Genomic DNA, 12,569 nt, shown 5'->3' with positions numbered 1-12,569 from the left:
ACCTAATGGTCAGGGGTCCCTTTACCTTTAAGTAAAATCTAGTGCAGTGCTTCTCAAACTGAGCGGTATTGCCCCCGGCGGAAGGGATTACCTAAGGGGCTGCTAAGAGGCAATGGGAGGAAAAAAAATGGAGATGTAACTGACTATCAGACATTGAAAAGCTGGTGTCACTTAATCAAGTTCATCAGCTTTGTTGAATTAATTAAAAAAAATAGTTTTAACTGGATTTTGAACAAATGAGTAATTAATGGTTACTGTTTTGAACACTGATGTGGCAGGAGAGTATGTCAAGTGTGGCTGGAAGATTGAAGGACAATCAAGGAAGCATTTAAACATTTCAGTGTAGTACAGTATAGAATCAAAACAAAATTTTATATGCAGAATGAACCCCCCCCCCCATGAGCATCAAGTGATGCTGATAACTTAATTGCTGTGAAACGAGATTTTCAATTCTGACAAATATGAAACATCAGAAAAGAGTAAGGCTAATTTGCATCGATGAGGAAATGAGAGTTATTTTGTCTCAAATTAGGCCTAAAAGCAAGCTCACACGAGTTTGTATACTTAACGTACATGATATGTAAGAGGCTAATTTGTAATTATATTTTGGGAATAGATTCATGTTTTTATGTAGTTGCATTGTTTCATACTTTCTGCATATCCCATGATCATATTATAAAGTAGTTGTGCTCTGTGTTATAAACCAAGCTCTGCTAGTTGTCATTGTTTTTCAAATGTATTCCTAGTAAGGAAAAGTTCGGTGTGGCACAGCAAATTTTTATTGTGAAAATTCCATTTGCACATTTTATGAATGAGAAAATGTGATCTGCACTGGTAAGGCTTGATTTCAGGCAGGCTGCAGAACTAGGCTGTGCGGTGTGTGTGTGTGTGTGATGTTTCTGGTGAAGAATGCTCCTGAGCATGCACAGAGTGCGTTTCCCGCCTCACTGTGTAACTGCACCTTACTCTCAGGCTCTTAGAAAATATAGAGGCATGACTTCCAGATCAATGGTTTTGACTTCTCATTCATATATATATACTTTTATTAATTTTTTAACATATAAATTCCAACAATCATTTAACATAACTTCTTATCTTATACAATATTTTAGACTTCCGTCAACAACCTCTGAAGATTTTCCATTCTTTATCACTTGTTCTGCATTTCTTTTTTCTCCATTACTTTTAATTGTCCTTAACTAATAATTCCTTTCAAAGTCTTCATTGCAATATTTCACAAAGTCCTCCTTATAGAACTTCTTGCAGTCCTACTAGCGTAATCTGTTTATCACAATTGCTTTTCAAATAATTCAAATATTTACTCCAGTCCTCTAAGAATCTCTGATCCCGCAGGTTTCGAATCCTTCCTGTTAATTTATCTTATTCTGCATAGTCCATTAATTTCAAATGGTTTTGACTTCTTAACTTTGCACACCTCAAGAAATAAAATATTCTATATGTGTGATTATGAACACAGCCCTGGCAAATTAAGACAGATGAACGTGCCAGTTCATGCTTGTGTTGCTTTAGGGGTTGGCATAGTTTGGACTTTTCAGCCCTGTGTAAGGAGCTGTTTGTACCAAGTCCAAATCATACCACTGATCCCATCTAGCCCAGGACTGGTGGTAGCTTTCCAAAATATCAAGCAGATCAGTGCTTCTGGTTCGCCACGGACGGAGCATTGAGAGGAATGTGTCAAAATCAACACATTCATTGCTCTGCACACTGTGGCCCCCAGAAGGTTGCCTGGGAGGGAATGTGGCCCTTGTGTTAAACCAGTAAACTCTGGTTTACTGCATTTGACCCTGACTCCACGCAGGCCACTTTGAGAAGCAAGACCTGGGGGCTCGTGGAAAGTTGACAGGGATGAAACAGAAGGGAGAGGAAGTAGGGGGTATGGATGTATATAGTAGGAAGAAGGAACTGGTGTGACCTGATGAGGTCAGGAGTCCCCTGGGAGATTCCAGAAATATCCTCTCTTCCCCCCCTTTCATTGATGCTTCCTCCTCAAGAGGAAGGAGCATGGAGCACAGAGGAGCACAATCCTTTGTTCCCAGAGGTGCAATCCCACCCCCCTTCCCGGGTCCTGCAAGTCTACCCACACATCAGAGTAAGGAGTGGTCATTGTGGACCCTAGGAACATGTCCTCTACCCCACGGCAGACGGAGGACGCGTGGTCCTATGAGGCATGCATGCTACTTTATGGCCACCTGACAATACATCACTTACAAATTCAGTGTTCTGGGTTTAGTGAAAACATTTAAATCCGGTTGTTGGTTGAGTTCTAAGCTCACCCATTCAAACACATGTATTTCTAGATCAGGAATGTGCACAGTGTATGATTTCATGGTATTAGCGTGAAATCAGAATGGTACTTGTTCAGTTTTGCAGGAATCTCCAATGGTAAACGAAGGCAGATTTCTAGTTCTTAAAGCTCTGAAGTCTCTGATGTGTTTCGTTGTAACGGCTGTTTCACTTATGCCTTCATTCGGTGCACCTGATGAAGTAGGCCAGGGGTCGGCAACCCACGGCTCCGGAGCCGCATGTGGCTCTTTTACACCTTTGCCACGGCTCCGGGGCGGATACTAGTGAGGTGAGGAGGCGCATTGTGCGCCCCGACACTCCCCACTGTGGCGGGTGCTGCACTGGCTGTGACGTCGCATAGGGGCGGTGCGTGCGTTAGTCACGCACCGTCCCGACGTCACCTGCCCGCCCGCACGCTACATTGTAAGGGGCATGTACGCTGGTCACTGCATTGAAAGGGGGCATGTACGCTGGTCACTGGTTTGAAGGGGAGTGAAGAACACACACACACACAAAAGGTAACTTGTTAATTTAACATTTATTTCTATGAGGAGGAGTAATTCTGAGGGGTCAAACAAAGAAATAATAAAAAAGTGACAAAAAAGTTATTTTTATAATGACGAGTTTTGTGGCTCCCAGTTTTTTTTCTTCGGAAACGGGTCCAAATGGCTCTTTTTGTCTTAAAGGTTGCAGACCCCTGAAGTAGTCTGTAGTCTGTGAAAGCTTATTTATTTATTTATTTATTTATTTATGTTAACTCAGTGTTCATGCATACAGCTTGCTAGAGCAAAAGAGCTCTAAGCAGTTTACAAGACAATCTGAAATACTCATTCAAAATACCAGTAAGAACAAACATTAAAAACAAGTTGCATTGAAATATAAAATAGAAGCAGTAATTTTAAAACGTTTGTACCTACAAAAATCACCCGTCAGAATAACATGCCTGGAATAGTAAAAGATTTTAGCAGGCACTGAAAACAATTCAGTGAAGGCTGCCCTCCCATCAGATGTCAAACAGATAAACAACTGTTTGACTTTTAGAAGACTTCTGAAGCATTTAATGGTTGATGTTTTGCTGTGTCTTTTATATTTTGTTGGGAGCTACCCAAAGTGGCTGGGGCAACCCAGTCAGATGGCTGGCATATAAATGGTGGTGTTGTTCTTAAATATCAATGGACGGGGAGTTCCAAAGTGTAAGTGCTGCCACACTTAAGAGATTGATTTTTTGCAAGTACAGAATGGAGATTAACTGACGCTTGTAAAAGTGCCGGATCTGCAGATCTAAGTGATCAACTAGGCACAGATGGGTTGAGGCGATCCTTCCAAGTAAATTGATCCCAAGCTGTTATGGGCATTATGTGCCAATAGTAATATTTTGAATTTAACCTGATAACAATTCAGCAGCCATTACAGACCTCTTATGCTGTATGCTAGAGTAGCATATGCTATATATAGAGCTTATGCTATGATGATATTTATTAAGGTTCTATAAGACTTTTGTTTTCAGTTGAACTTGCTGTTTTCAACTGACAAAGCATACGTTGGCCAATTTACTGTTAGACCCGGGATGGTGAATCTGTGTCTGAAGCTATTGGACTCCAGCTGCCATCAGCCATCGGGGCCAGCCATCAGGGTTGGTAGGAGATGAAGTCCAACAACATGTGTGGACAGGCAGCAGGTTTCTCACTCCTGCCTTAAAAAGATGATACCATGCTTTTCAATTAGGTATGTTTGATGGAGAAGTGCCTGTCATCTTTTAAGTATGGATTAAGGATATGCAAGGAACCTTGTACAGTGGTACCTTGGGTTAAGTACTTAATTCGTTCTGGAGGTCCGTACTTAACCTGAAACTGTTCTTAACCTGAAGCACCACTTTAGCTAATGGGGCCTCCCGCTGCCGGAGCACGATTTCTGTTCTCATTTTGAAGCAATGTTCTTAACCTGAAGCACTATTTCTGGGTTAGCGGAGTCTGTAACCTGAAGCCTATGTAACTTGAAGCATATGTAACCTGAGGCACCACTGTACTTGGAGAATGTAAGTCTTGCATCTGCCTGCTTAAGTACAGTTGCAAGGGATGAAGTACTATGAAACACCTGCCAAATTCTCCTGTAATTTACCCTGTTCTGCCAGGCACTGACTTGTGCCTGGGGTGTATCTGTTTCACGTACGTGCATGTAATTCGTTATATAGTTCACAATTCAGTGTCCTGATATTATCACCTTTTTCTCTTATTCCTTCACAAAACAAGATTCTAGTCCTTGTTGTCGTTGGCTGTTTTGAGACTTGGGAGCGGCATGACTGAATGAGTGTTGTTCTTGGTGCAAATGCATATTTATTTTGTCTCACTGCTGCTGCTATTTTTCCAAGAAGTTTTTTTGACACACTATGGAAATCTGTTTATCAGAAGTGATGGCAAGATGAGGGCATACTCACAAAACACAACAATATCTCTCTCACATACAAACTGCCTTCAACACTCAGGGCGGAAAAGGAGAATACCACCTCCAGTCTTAAAAGTAGGTTAAAAGATTCCAGGCTGTGCTCTGAATTGATCTCGTTGGATGGCATATGGAGAGATTTTTTTAGTTACAAATATCTTTTGATTCATTGCAGTACAGTGGTACCTCGGGTTACATACGCTTCATGTTACATACGCTTCAGGTTACAGACTCCACTAACCCAGAAATAGTGCTTCAGGTTAAGAACTTTGCTTCAGGATGAGAACAGAAATCGTGCTCCGGTGGCGCAGCAGCAGCACCAGGAGACCCCATTAGCTAAAGTAGTGCTTCAGGTTAAGAAGAGTTTCAGGTTAAGAACGGACCTCTGGAACGAATTAAGTACTTAACCCGAGGTACTACTGTAATGTTAGGTATGTGGCCCAACAATGATGAGGGAAGTGTTTGTGAGTGCATGCTCCTACAATTATCCAAGAGATACGTCTATGCTGTGCCATCAAGTATACCTGAGGAATGTGTAATCCTTTATATTATTTGAAGCAGGGGTGGTATACTTGTGGTCATCCAGTTGTTGCCCCAGTCAGCCTGGCCAGTGTACAAAGATGATGGGGGTTGTAGCCCCAAAACATCTTGAGTGCACTAGGATGAGAAAGCCTGCTTTAAAGCCAGGACAGTGAATCTGTGGCCCTCCAGAAGTTGCTAGACTACAACACCCATCATCCTTGACCACTAGCCATGCTGGTTAGGGCAAATGGGAACTGGAGTCCAACAACTTCTGGAGTTGGCAAAGGCTTGTTTTTGCATACAACATTTTGAGAGTGGGAATTGGGAGGTTTGGGGGTGCGTTTTCACTCAGTAACTTTCTGCTTTCTCCCCTCCACACTTCTCAGGACCTCTGTCAGAAACATCTGATGGGAACGAACCTGTGGAAGCACATGTCTTGAACCTGGTGCACCCCAAGAGAGTTCGGAGTGCTGTGGGGCATCGGCAGAATGGCTGGCGGAAGTACCGGCGCCCTCGTCCCCGCCTTTCGCACAAGGGGCCTATGCCTTTCTAGAGCAGGTATAGGAACTTCAAAGTTGCCTTATATTAAGTCAGACTGTCTAGATCAGTATTGTCTTCACTGCCTGTCTGTGGCTCTCCAGCATTTCAAGCAAAGAGTCTTCCCCAACCCTTTCTAGAGATGCAAGGACCTTCCGCATGCCAAGCAGGTGTTCTGCCACTGAGCTTCAGCTCCACCCCTCCCAGATCAGGGACAATACAGTGCCAGCATCCAGAGTGTTGTGGTCCTCTGACAATGCTTATGATAGAATGGCTTTCATATTTTGGTCTCTCCCAAGGCATGGGATGGGGAAGAATAAAAGGGAGTGCATTCATCCGTCTGTAGGCCTTATCCTGATGGCAGCTGAGGTTATTGGGGTGGGGGTTGTAATGGGCTGCTTGCCCAGCACTTGTCCAAAAAGAGGACTCTAAAGAAATGCCCAGATTTTATTTTGTTGAACAGCATGTTTAAGATGCTCTCTAGCCAAGCCTATCCTTTGTGGAGGAAAAAGCTGCTAGCCATGATGGCTGTGACCTGCCTCAGCAGTTGGAGGCAGATTGCTTCTGAATGACCAGTTGTTTGGGTAGCAGAGAATGCTCTTGTGCTCAGCTCCTGTTTGCAGGTTTCCCACGGGCACCAGACTGGCCACTGTGAGAACAGGATGCCGGACTAGATGGGCTCCTCTTACTTTAAAGCAACTTCCAGCTAAAACCCTCACAATGGGCGAACAATAAACACCCTATTAAGAAACAAGCCTGTAAAAACAACAACCACAAAACAAATAAAACAGCATTGACTAGACAATAAACAGTAAAACCCATCAGGAAAGCTAAGTATAAAAAGGGAAGTTTTGCAGAGATGTATTTGTACAAATTTATTTTTAGACCAGAGGCAGCCAGTGTGGGGTTCTCCCAATGTTGCTAGACTCCAGCTCCCACCATGCCAAGCCAGCATGGCCAATGGTCAGAAGATAATGGGAGTTGTAGCCCACAGCATCTGGAGGACACCAGATGGGGAAAGTTTATCTAGACTAGCGCTTCCCAAACTTGGGCCTCCAGCTGTTTTTGGACTACAATTCCCATCATCCCTAGTCTTACTAGCTAGGGATGATGAGAGCTGTAGTCCAAAAACAGATGGAGACCCAAGTTTGGGAAACACTGGTCTAGAGACTGTACATAGTAGAAGTCAAGTGCCCACATTGTCTTGCTGTTTATATCTAACAAAACTAAACGTATCCTCTCCTCCCCTTCATAACAGGCAGAAGGGGTTGTTAGACATGGGTGCCTTGACCCGAAAACCTGTTTCAGCTTTGGAAGGAAGCTGGCTTGGAAATGCAGGAGTGGGGAACCTCCTATGGCTCTTCAGGAGTTGCTGAACTACAACTCCCATCATTCCTGGCCATTGACCAGGCTTGCTAGGGATGGTGGGAGTTGTAGTTTAGCAACTTGTGGAGAGCCAAAGGTTCTCCACCCTGCAATTAGTGTAAGAAAATCAAGTAAGGCTTTGTATCAGCTCTCTGATCAAGTGTTCCTTTGTCATTGTTTGCAGGATCAAGTCCCGCCCAGAAAAGGCCAGCCTTCATGCGTCTGCTCTGCTTGATAAACTATCCGCTTGCATGGGGCTTCCACCCATGGTAGAACGTGACCCCACCGGCCTAGACAACACCGAGTGGAAGGATGTACGAGTGCAGCGTTGCTGTTGTCCTCTTGCGTTATCTCTTAGTGTTATCTCCTACTCAGGCTGGTTTCAGCTGCTTGCACCTCATCTTCTCTATCCCTCCTTCTCTTTGCCTTAACTCAGCTACTGTCACCAGAGGCTGAGGCTTAGAGTACCCTTCCGCAACCTGGTGCTTTCTGAAGGCTGCTGGTAGTTGTAGTCCTGGATGGCACCAGGATAGGGAATGGTGTCTTGAAGAAGATGCTGAGGTTACCCAGGATGGGAGTGGAGGAGATGAAGAAACGGGTAACAATGGGCCTGCAAGGATCCCTACACCTTGTGACATGTCCCTCATGTTTGGAGGAATGTGCCAAGGTGTGGCTTTAGCAAAAGCACTCCTGTCCTCCTAAGTCAGCTGCTGGGCCCCTGCTGCAGCAGAGGACACAGCTGGAGCCAGAAGGCCTTTGGCCTGTGAGAAGCACTTTGTCAGGTGGAGAATGTGCATGCAGGTGTCTCAGCCGCCCCATTTTGCATCTGACCCATCACTGAGCCCTCTTAATATAGGACAGCCACTTCCCCATTCCCCCTTTGGCAAGGCTCCTGTGCTTTTGACATATGCACAGAAATGCAGCAATGCAGCCGCTAGAACTTTCCCCCTAGATGCAGTTCTACCCTAGGGAAAAGCTGCACCAACTGAATTTCTGCCCGCCCTACAGTTCTTAGGTATAAGACCCCTGCCCAGGGTGAGAATGGCAACCCTTTTCTATGCCAGATTACAAGCCTAGACCTTTCTTGGTACCTGGAGCAGATGGTGCTCAGCTGACCTCCCGTCAGTTGTGTCGCTGCTGCTCACTGGGAGGTGAAGGGGCAAATGGTGTGGTTGGCGCCATGCAATGTATAAGCTGAGCCAATCCAGTGCTCCTGCTGGTGCGTTTACACCACACCAACCTCCCCTCTACCTCCTTGTAGGCAGTAGATGGGACTTCCTTGATGGGAGGTCAGGGGAGTGTTGCCATCCCACCAATCCATCTGCTACCACTTTGTGCGGCATTTAGACATACTCTGACACACGCATCCTGTAACTGTAAGTAAGGACTGATTTGGAAAACCTCTGCCAAAACCTGTCCTTTGGCCTTTTCCAAAAGCAAGTTTTGACCAATTTGGGCAGGTTTGTTACAATTTCAGTACTCCCCACTGCTTGACATGGTCTCCAACACATGGAGCCAGGAGACAGGATATCTGGCCAACCCACTTGGCAACTTGACCTTTTCAAGGCAGCAGCCGCTGTAACCGGTTATGTGGGTACAGCAACCGCTTTATTTGGCCAGAGGATAAGAGAGGCAGGTCAGAAGTAGTGACCTAGTGGGAGCCAGCTAAGCAAAGTGGCCATGAGCTATAAGTCAAAAAGAATTGGTTCAGACTTTAAACCTCAATCATAAACTTACTGGGTGACCTTAGGCTGGGAGAACAGGGGTATGCATATCCGCAAGCCAGGGTTATTAACATGCGCCTACCTTATAGGGGTGTTGTATGGATGAAAGAGGCAAATATCTACATAAACACTTTGAACACCTATGTAAGTGCCAAGTGTTGTGGTTATGGGCTGATCTGGTTGACCAGAGGCATTTGGGGTTCTTTAATTCACTTTTGCTTGTGGCTTTGGCACATATTAAGCATTTAAGGCGTGTGTGCGTGGATCGGGTGAGGTGGGTGTACCTGCTGTCTGTTTTGCACTGGGAGGGCGGTTTGGGCCAAGGGGTGAGGAACTGGCATGTGTTGGCAGCGAGCAGGAGCCTGGCCTGGAAGCTCACATCTGTATAACCTTTTTCAGGTGGCTGTTGACTTTCTTTGTACAAAAACACTAATTTATACCAGCTGAGGGCATCTTATTGTGTCAGGTCTTTGTTGGTAACTGGGTTTTCTGTGTGTGTGTGTGTAAAGATTTGTTCTATGTAAATATAGCTTTATAATAAAGAAATATGAAAACAATAAACCCTTATTATTATATTGAACTTGCAGGTGGTGTTTTTTCCCCTTCCTTGGCCTACTTTTTGTGGGGAGGCTACTGGTGGGCTGAGCCATGACAACTGGGAACGGGGAACTGATGCAGATGGGTTGAGGATTAAATCTGTAAATAAAAATTTAACCTGTCCCACCTGTGTGCGATAAATATGAGAATAATCAGGCTGTGGAGCCCTTTTTAGCAGAGTAAACCCTCTTAGGCGTTTTTGCAGCTTGCTAGAAGCTAGGAATTAGGTGACCTTTTATCCCTATTTATATGTGATCTGCTGACCTGACCTTTCTCTTTGTCCCCTTTTCTAAGAATAAATTACATCTTTTTTTAATAATTGAAAGGTTTACATTCAACAGTGCTAGTTAATACTTCTAAGTAATAGCCAAGTAAAAATGCCTCCTGGTTACAAAATACAAAACTAGTTCCCAAAATGGGAGTTTGGGCTCTGAGCATGTACGTCTGCTCACATCGCTGGCTTGAAAGAAGAGCAAGAGAGCTCAGACAGTAAGGAAGTACAAAGGATTGTCTCCTTCGTTAGAAATTCCCGCCAAAGCATTAAGGAAGTGACCTCATACAGTATCTTCTATATTGATTCAGGGACTCTATGAGTATCGGCCCCTCACGTGCCTGTCTAGCAATCGTGAATTTGTGACTTTGACTGGAAATCCCACAGAAACCTCAGGCCCAGGGCAAGATACGGCCCTCCAAGCCGCTCTCCTTGGCCCTCAGAAGTCTGCCACACACCAGGCCTCATGGACCCTGCTTTGCACTCTCATTATTTCTGCCCAGCTGGAATGTCCCATTGACGCTAGATAGCTCAGTCAGTAGAGCATCTTTAATCCTAATGTCATGGGTTCGAGCCCCATGTTGAGTGAAAGATGCCCCTTGTGGCCACTTCCAAGTCTACAGTTCTGTGATTCTGACACTGATAATGCCTGTTGCTTGCCTGAGTGTGAGTTTGTGCCGAAACTAAACAATGGTACAAAGAAAGTTTCCATTCATTGCTCCACCCAATTTTGCCTCTGGCCACACCCACCGCCCTCAGAAGGTCGCCCAGAAGGGAATGTGGCCCTTGAGGTTCCACACCTCTGAATTAAGAAAGCATTCCATGGAATAGGGGCTCTCTTGGTGAACAGAGGAAGTTGCCTCATGGTGGCCCAGACCTCATGTCCATTGAGCCTGATACAGTCATACCTCGGGTTGAAGTAGCTTCAGGTTAAGCGTTTTCGGGTTGTGCTCCCCAGCGACCTGGAAGTAACAGAACGCGTTACTTCCGGGTTTTCCTGCTCGTGCATGCACAGACGCTCAAAATGACATCATGTGCGGAAGCGGCAACGTGTGTTGCGTTCGCTTCAGGATGCGAACGGGGCTCCAGAACGGATCTTGTTTACATCCAGAGGTACCACTGTATTGTTTGCTCTGCTCTCCAGGGTGCCCAGCAGAGAAGGGTCTTTCCCATCACTGGCTGCCTTGTCCTTTCAACTGGAGGTATCCAGGCTTCAACATGTAACCTTTATTCAATGCATATGATCTAGGCTCTGGGCTTCTTTCCCAGGACACTGGCATCTTTCTCTCACCAGGCAGGATTCAAACCTGGATCCTCTCAGAGCCTAAGTGAAAAAAAATGGCCCTAGACCAGCAATCCCAACTTACCATCATTGGGACTGTGTTGAGGCTGACGTGTTACAGGAATTGGCTAAGACCCTAAGAAAGACAAGAACCAGACTTAACTAGCTCCTGGGTACAAATGCTACTACCATTTAGTTTAGTTTACCGCATCCCACTAAAAAACAAAGTTCCAAAACAACTTACTGTCAAGAAAAAAATTGCAATCATAAAATCACATAAGCATTAAAATAAAATTTAACAGTACAGTATCATTTTATTGGTGCTAATCAAATACTTGGGAAAACTAAAACATATTTGCCTGGCACCAAAATGATGACAAGATTGATACTAGCTGGGCCTTCCTGGGGAGAACATACCATAAAGCTGCTACTCGTTTATGTCATGCTGTCTGGACCTCAGAGGTAGCATGCAGAGAAGGACTGTGGATGATGATCTCTGGGTCCCAACTGGTTCATATGGTAAAAGGGTGGTGGCTTCTGTGAAGTTCATCTCTCAAAATTCATTGTGATAGAGGGGGAAGAGCAGGAAGACAAATTGTATGAAAATGCTGCAGTCCAGGGATGTGGAACCCAGATGGTGGGTCCCATCTCTATAATCTCTGACCATTGGTCATGCTGGTTGTAGGGCTGATGGGAGTTGGAGGGCAACAGCTTCCCCACCCTGTTCTAAAGGCAAGGCTAGCAAACTTCATAACATTAAAGCAGGTGTATGGAACCTTTGGCTCCAAAGAATGTTGCTGAACGACATGTTCCATCAACGTCTTGCATGCAGAAGTTCTTTCACTCAATCCCTGCTTCTATATCTGGAAGCTTGTTTGTTGAATAGGGAATGTTTGGGATATGTTTTTGAAAAAGAGGAGAGTTCTGCAAGTATTTCTCCACAAGAGGGAAGAGTTCATTAGCAGCCAGCTGGCATGTGTGGCAACCCACTGAACAGAGCACCCTAGATTTCAATGCCAAAAATGTGGGTATCATAATATTTTTTTCTAAATCAGCTTAGCACTTCCAACTTCTAAATTGTGCAACTGTCATTGAGTGTAGCTGGTGTTTGATTAACCCCACAACAATAATTTATGTTGCGCTTAATGAACAGATAAGTTTAATGATAATTTTTTTAGTGCACACCATATGCCATTCCATTTTTGTTCTGATATAATAAAATCAAGCTCTATCTACCTAATCTACTATATATTTAGAGAAAAGTCTCTATGCATTTGGACAGCTCTTAAGATGCTGAACGGGACATGGGTGGTGCTGTGGGTTAAACCACAGAGCCTAGGACTTGCCAATCAGAAGGTTGGCAGTTCAAATCCCCGTGACAGGGTGAGCTCCCTTTGCTCGGTCCCTGCTCCTGCCAACCTAGCAGTTTGAAAGCATACCAGTGCAAGTAGATAAATAGGTACCACTCTGGCGGGAAGGTAAACAGCATTTCTGTGCGCTGCTCTGGTTCGCCAGAAGCGGCTTAGTC

Source organism: Podarcis tiliguerta (genome assembly GCF_965153285.1).
Source record: "Podarcis tiliguerta genome assembly, chromosome: Z".
Classification (NCBI taxonomy): Eukaryota; Metazoa; Chordata; class Lepidosauria; order Squamata; family Lacertidae; genus Podarcis; species Podarcis tiliguerta.
Note: the sequence above shows the minus strand (reverse complement) of the source record.